Raw genomic sequence first — 6,440 nt, 5'->3', positions numbered from 1 at the left:
CTGTCTGTCTGTCCTGTCTGTCTGTCCTGTCTGTCTGTCCTGTCTGTCTGTCCTGTCTGTCTGTCCTGTCTGTCTGTCCTGTCTGTCCTGTCTGTCTGTCCTGTCTGTCTGTCCTGTCTGTCTGTCCTGTCTGTCTGTCCTGTCTGTCTGTCCTGTCTGTCTGTCCTGTCTGTCTGTCCTGTCTGTCTGTCCTGTCTGTCTGTCCTGTCTGTCTGTCCTGTCTGTCTGTCTGTCCTGTCTGTCTGTCCTGTCTGTCTGTCCTGTCTGTCCTGTCTGTCCTGTCTGTCTGTCCTGTCTGTCTGTCCTGTCTGTCTGTCCTGTCTGTCTGTCCTGTCTGTCTGTCCTGTCTGTCTGTCCTGTCTGTCTGTCCTGTCTGTCTGTCCTGTCTGTCTGTCCTGTCTGTCTGTCCTGTCTGTCTGTCCTGTCTGTCTGTCCTGTCTGTCTGTCCTGTCTGTCTGTCCTGTCTGTCTGTCCTGTCTGTCTGTCCTGTCTGTCTGTCCTGTCTGTCTGTCCTGTCTGTCTGTCCTGTCTGTCCTGTCTGTCTGTCCTGTCCTGTCCTGTCTGTCCTGTCTGTCTGTCCTGTCTGTCTGTCCTGTCTGTCTGTCCTGTCTGTCTGTCCTGTCTGTCTGTCCTGTCTGTCCTGTCCTGTCTGTCTGTCCTGTCTGTCTGTCCTGTCTGTCTGTCCTGTCTGTCTGTCCTGTCTGTCTGTCCTGTCTGTCTGTCCTGTCTGTCTGTCCTGTCTGTCTGTCCTGTCTGTCTGTCCTGTCTGTCTGTCCTGTCTGTCTGTCCTGTCTGTCTGTCCTGTCTGTCTGTCCTGTCTGTCCTGTCTGTCTGTCCTGTCTGTCTGTCCTGTCTGTCTGTCCTGTCTGTCTGTCCTGTCTGTCTGTCCTGTCTGTCTGTCCTGTCTGTCTGTCCTGTCTGTCTGTCCTGTCTGTCTGTCCTGTCTGTCTGTCCTGTCTGTCTGTCCTGTCTGTCTGTCCTGTCTGTCTGTCCTGTCTGTCTGTCCTGTCTGTCTGTCCTGTCTGTCCTGTCTGTCTGTCCTGTCTGTCTGTCCTGTCTGTCTGTCCTGTCTGTCTGTCCTGTCTGTCTGTCCTGTCTGTCTGTCCTGTCTGTCTGTCTGTCTGTCTGTCCTGTCTGTCTGTCCTGTCTGTCTGTCCTGTCTGTCTGTCCTGTCTGTCTGTCCTGTCTGTCTGTCCTGTCTGTCTGTCCTGTCTGTCTGTCCTGTCTGTCTGTCCTGTCTGTCTGTCCTGTCTGTCTGTCCTGTCTGTCTGTCCTGTCTGTCTGTCCTGTCTGTCTGTCCTGTCTGTCTGTCCTGTCTGTCTGTCCTGTCTGTCTGTCCTGTCTGTCTGTCCTGTCTGTCTGTCCTGTCTGTCTGTCCTGTCTGTCTGTCCTGTCTGTCTGTCCTGTCTGTCTGTCCTGTCTGTCTGTCCTGTCTGTCTGTCCTGTCTGTCTGTCCTGTCTGTCTGTCCTGTCTGTCTGTCCTGTCTGTCTGTCCTGTCTGTCCTGTCTGTCTGTCCTGTCTGTCTGTCCTGTCTGTCTGTCCTGTCTGTCTGTCCTGTCTGTCTGTCCTGTCTGTCTGTCCTGTCTGTCTGTCTGTCCTGTCTGTCTGTCCTGTCTGTCTGTCCTGTCTGTCTGTCCTGTCTGTCCTGTCTGTCCTGTCTGTCTGTCCTGTCTGTCCTGTCTGTCTGTCCTGTCTGTCTGTCCTGTCTGTCTGTCCTGTCTGTCTGTCCTGTCTGTCTGTCCTGTCTGTCTGTCCTGTCTGTCTGTCCTGTCTGTCTGTCCTGTCTGTCTGTCCTGTCTGTCTGTCCTGTCTGTCCTGTCTGTCCTGTCTGTCTGTCCTGTCTGTCTGTCCTGTCTGTCTGTCCTGTCTGTCTGTCCTGTCTGTCCTGTCCTGTCCTGTCTGTCCTGTCTGTCTGTCCTGTCTGTCCTGTCTGTCTGTCCTGTCTGTCTGTCCTGTCTGTCTGTCCTGTCTGTCTGTCCTGTCTGTCTGTCCTGTCTGTCTGTCCTGTCTGTCTGTCCTGTCTGTCTGTCCTGTCTGTCTGTCCTGTCTGTCTGTCCTGTCTGTCTGTCCTGTCTGTCTGTCCTGTCTGTCTGTCCTGTCTGTCTGTCCTGTCTGTCTGTCCTGTCTGTCTGTCCTGTCTGTCTGTCCTGTCTGTCTGTCCTGTCTGTCTGTCCTGTCTGTCTGTCCTGTCTGTCTGTCCTGTCTGTCTGTCCTGTCTGTCTGTCCTGTCTGTCTGTCCTGTCTGTCTGTCCTGTCTGTCTGTCCTGTCTGTCTGTCCTGTCTGTCTGTCCTGTCTGTCTGTCCTGTCTGTCTGTCCTGTCTGTCTGTCCTGTCTGTCTGTCCTGTCTGTCTGTCCTGTCTGTCTGTCCTGTCTGTCTGTCCTGTCTGTCTGTCCTGTCTGTCTGTCCTGTCTGTCTGTCCTGTCTGTCTGTCCTGTCTGTCTGTCCTGTCTGTCTGTCCTGTCTGTCTGTCCTGTCTGTCTGTCCTGTCTGTCTGTCCTGTCTGTCTGTCCTGTCTGTCTGTCCTGTCTGTCTGTCCTGTCTGTCTGTCCTGTCTGTCTGTCCTGTCTGTCTGTCCTGTCTGTCTGTCCTGTCTGTCTGTCCTGTCTGTCTGTCCTGTCTGTCTGTCCTGTCTGTCTGTCCTGTCTGTCTGTCCTGTCTGTCTGTCCCTGTCTGTCCTGTCTGTCTGTCCTGTCTGTCTGTCCTGTCTGTCTGTCCTGTCTGTCTGTCCTGTCTGTCTGTCCTGTCTGTCTGTCCTGTCTGTCTGTCCTGTCTGTCTGTCCTGTCTGTCTGTCCTGTCTGTCTGTCCTGTCTGTCTGTCCTGTCTGTCTGTCCTGTCTGTCTGTCCTGTCTGTCTGTCCTGTCTGTCTGTCCTGTCTGTCTGTCCTGTCTGTCTGTCCTGTCTGTCTGTCCTGTCTGTCTGTCCTGTCTGTCTGTCCTGTCTGTCTGTCCTGTCTGTCTGTCCTGTCTGTCTGTCCTGTCTGTCTGTCCTGTCTGTCTGTCCTGTCTGTCTGTCCTGTCTGTCTGTCCTGTCTGTCTGTCCTGTCTGTCTGTCCTGTCTGTCTGTCCTGTCTGTCTGTCCTGTCTGTCTGTCCTGTCTGTCTGTCCTGTCTGTCTGTCCTGTCTGTCTGTCTGTCTGTCTGTCTGTCCTGTCTGTCTGTCCTGTCTGTCTGTCCTGTCTGTCTGTCCTGTCTGTCTGTCCTGTCTGTCTGTCCTGTCTGTCTGTCCTGTCTGTCTGTCCTGTCGTGTCCTGTCTGTCTGTCCTGTCTGTCTGTCCTGTCTGTCTGTCCTGTCTGTCTGTCCTGTCTGTCTGTCCTGTCTGTCTGTCCTGTCTGTCTGTCCTGTCTGTCCTGTCTGTCCTGTCTGTCTGTCCTGTCTGTCCTGTCTGTCTGTCCTGTCTGTCTGTCCTGTCTGTCTGTCCTGTCTGTCTGTCCTGTCTGTCCTGTCCTGTCCTGTCCTGTCCTGTCTGTCCTGTCTGTCTGTCCTGTCTGTCTGTCCTGTCTGTCTGTCCTGTCTGTCTGTCCTGTCTGTCTGTCCTGTCTGTCTGTCCTGTCTGTCTGTCCTGTCTGTCTGTCCTGTCTGTCTGTCCTGTCTGTCTGTCCTGTCTGTCTGTCCTGTCTGTCTGTCCTGTCTGTCTGTCCTGTCTGTCTGTCCTGTCTGCCTGCCCTGGAGTCTTGGAGACTGTTCGATCGTCGGAGCTCACGGACAAAAATTATCGCATTGGAGCGACGTCGCATTGGAGCTGCTAAACAAAAGGTTTAGTAATCGCAGGCTTATTTCTCAAGCTCATGTTAATGAGATAATTAATCTAAGGGCCGTAGAATCCGCATCGGCGACGATGCTTCGCGAGCTTACGGACAAATTTAATTCGCATATGCCAGCCCTGGCCAGCATGGGCTCAACGAAGCAGATGCCACGCAGTCTAAGTGGAAGGAAATGCAGGCTGACTCGGATTCCTTGGATTCCATTCCAACGTGGGAGTCCATCGCCAGTTTTATTGTCGTCTGAGTATAAGCTTGTTTTTAAGCTTGTCGCCTGAGGATCTTTAGGCGAAGGATCTTTAGGCGAAGTTAGGCGACTGGATTTATGCCGTAAGTGCCTTGGATTTGGGAACCTATCTCGTCATTGCAATGCATCAAGCTGCCGTGCGTGTGGTCGCAGGCGTCATAGTCTGCTGCAGTTTGGTGGCAATTCGTCATCTCAAGGCCAACACCCCTCTCCCGCCCCCGTAAATTCTCTTGTCGCCAAGGATCGTTTTGGTGATTCGGTGTTGCTAGCCACTGCCAATATTCTGGTCAGGAACCGCTCCGGAGTTCTACTCCCCTGCAGAGCGCTGCCCAATTCTGGCTCGCAGGTGCATCTAGTCACGTAAAGGCTGGCGAACCAGCTGCGGAAGATGAGGTCTACGGTGTCTGTATCCGGTATAGGTGACGCAGGGTTCTCTACGGATGGGTTTTTTGTGCAAGTCATCTTGCAATCCCAATGCTCTGACTATTCTGCGCAATTAACTGCTTTCGTAGCCTCCAACATCACTGACCTTCAGCACAATTTTGCCTTGGACGTCAGCTCTTGGAAAATTTCCGCCAATGTAAAGCTAGCAGATCCTCATTTTCAAGCGAGTTGATTTCTTATTGGAGCTGGATTATTTTACGAGCTGCTTTGTGTGGGGCAAATTCATCTGTACCCTGGTTCATCTTCAATTAAAAAAACTCGGCTCGGTTGGGTTGTTTGTGGACTCGGACGACTCGACAAAGGCAAGGTTTTCATGGCTGCTAAGCGATCGGGACTGATCTGCCCAAGGGGCCCTTCAGATGAGCGGCTAGATCAACTTCTTCGACAGTTCTGGGAAGTGGAAACCTGCATGGATCCGATTGTGAAGGCGTCAAAGGAAAAACTGGATTGCGAGAGTCACTTTGTTAAGAACTTCGTGCTGTTAGAAGGTGGTGCCTATTCAGTCAGGTTCTCAATTAAACATAACTCCGATTTATTGGGTGATTCATACTCACAGGCTCTACGTCGTTTCCAGTCGTTGGAGAGGAAACAGTCTCATCAGCCCGAACTGCGCCCCTCTTACCACCTCTGGTTCTTCTTTGACTGACATCTCAATGGCTGGGCCGGTCATTCAACTTAAGCTTTTTCACATCCTGCTGAGGTTTCATTCGCATCCGGTAGTGCTGACTGGCGACGTTTTTAAGAAGTACCGATGTGTGAGGATGGCTTCGTCCGTTGTGTGAGGATGCTACTTGCTCTGCATTTTGTGGCGAGATTTCCCTCTGGAGGAGCTGCAAACATATAAATTTGACACTGTTACACATATGAAACAAAGCCGGCGTCTATCTGTGTGAGCGATGCACCAATTGGCTGAGGACAAGGTGGAAGACTTCCCAGTGGGATCCGAAATCTTACTTCGAGATTTTTACGTCGATGATCTTATTTCTGGTGGCAGCTCCAAGGAGGAGGTTGTTGGCATTTTAGGGCAGATTTCAGCGCTTTTGTCCAAGGGCGAATTTCAGCTGCCGAAATGGTGCTCAAATATTCCTAGCGTGTTGGACGGCATGCCTAAAAAGGATCGGGACTCTTATCTAACTTTTGATGACGGCAGCACCTTCACGAAAAAGTTAGGATTTGCTTGGGATCCTTCCACTGATCAACTGCTGCTTTCGTTTTCTGCTCTTCAATCCACTTCGAAGCCGTCTCGACTTTCTGTCCTATCATCAATACAGGGCCTTGTTGGTAAGAATGATGATAGAGGTTCACAGTCTAGTCTCTTACAAAGCCGCTTACAAAGGAAGTATTTTTGTTGTTGCGACTCTTCAGTTGTGTTATCCTGGATTCGAGATGAGCCTGCCAGGCTTAAAGTTTTTGTCGCTAACCGCGTGTCAACCACCCAAAATTTGACGAGTTCCATGGAGTGGCGTTATGTGCCTACGTTGAAAAATCCAGCTGATATCTTATCTCGTGGAGCCCTTCCTACTGAGTTTATTGGATCCAGTTTATGGTGGCAGGGGCCGCCCTATCTTTTAAAGGCATAGAAGTCGAGAAGCCAGCTTAAGAGCTTCGCCCTTCAATTTTATTGGTGAAGCCGCCATATACAGACCTCGTGGCGACATGCAAATACGTTAACTCCTTTCCAGCTCTTTAGCGAGTGTTTGCGTACGTCTATAAGTTTGGCAGACGGGTTCGGCATAAAGGAATTACCGTTCATGATCTCAAGGCGGGGACTCGCATGCTTTTGTGGGCAGTTCAGCGAGCTCATTTGGGTGATGAAATAAGGATGTTGCAGACAAAGGGAAAGGTTGCCTCCTCCAGTTCGCTGGCATTGTTATCCCCCTTTTTGGATCAGTTTGGATTGCTTCGAGTTCACGGGCGTCTCAAGAATTCATCCTTGGATTACGATAGTTGTCACCCAGTAATTTTGCCCCATAAAGCATAATCCTTAG

The sequence above is a fragment of the Drosophila ananassae genome, chromosome 3R (genome assembly GCF_017639315.1).
Source record: "Drosophila ananassae strain 14024-0371.13 chromosome 3R, ASM1763931v2, whole genome shotgun sequence".
Classification (NCBI taxonomy): Eukaryota; Metazoa; Arthropoda; class Insecta; order Diptera; family Drosophilidae; genus Drosophila; species Drosophila ananassae.
The sequence above is the reverse complement of the archived record's forward strand: the minus strand, read 5'-3'. Positions refer to the sequence as shown.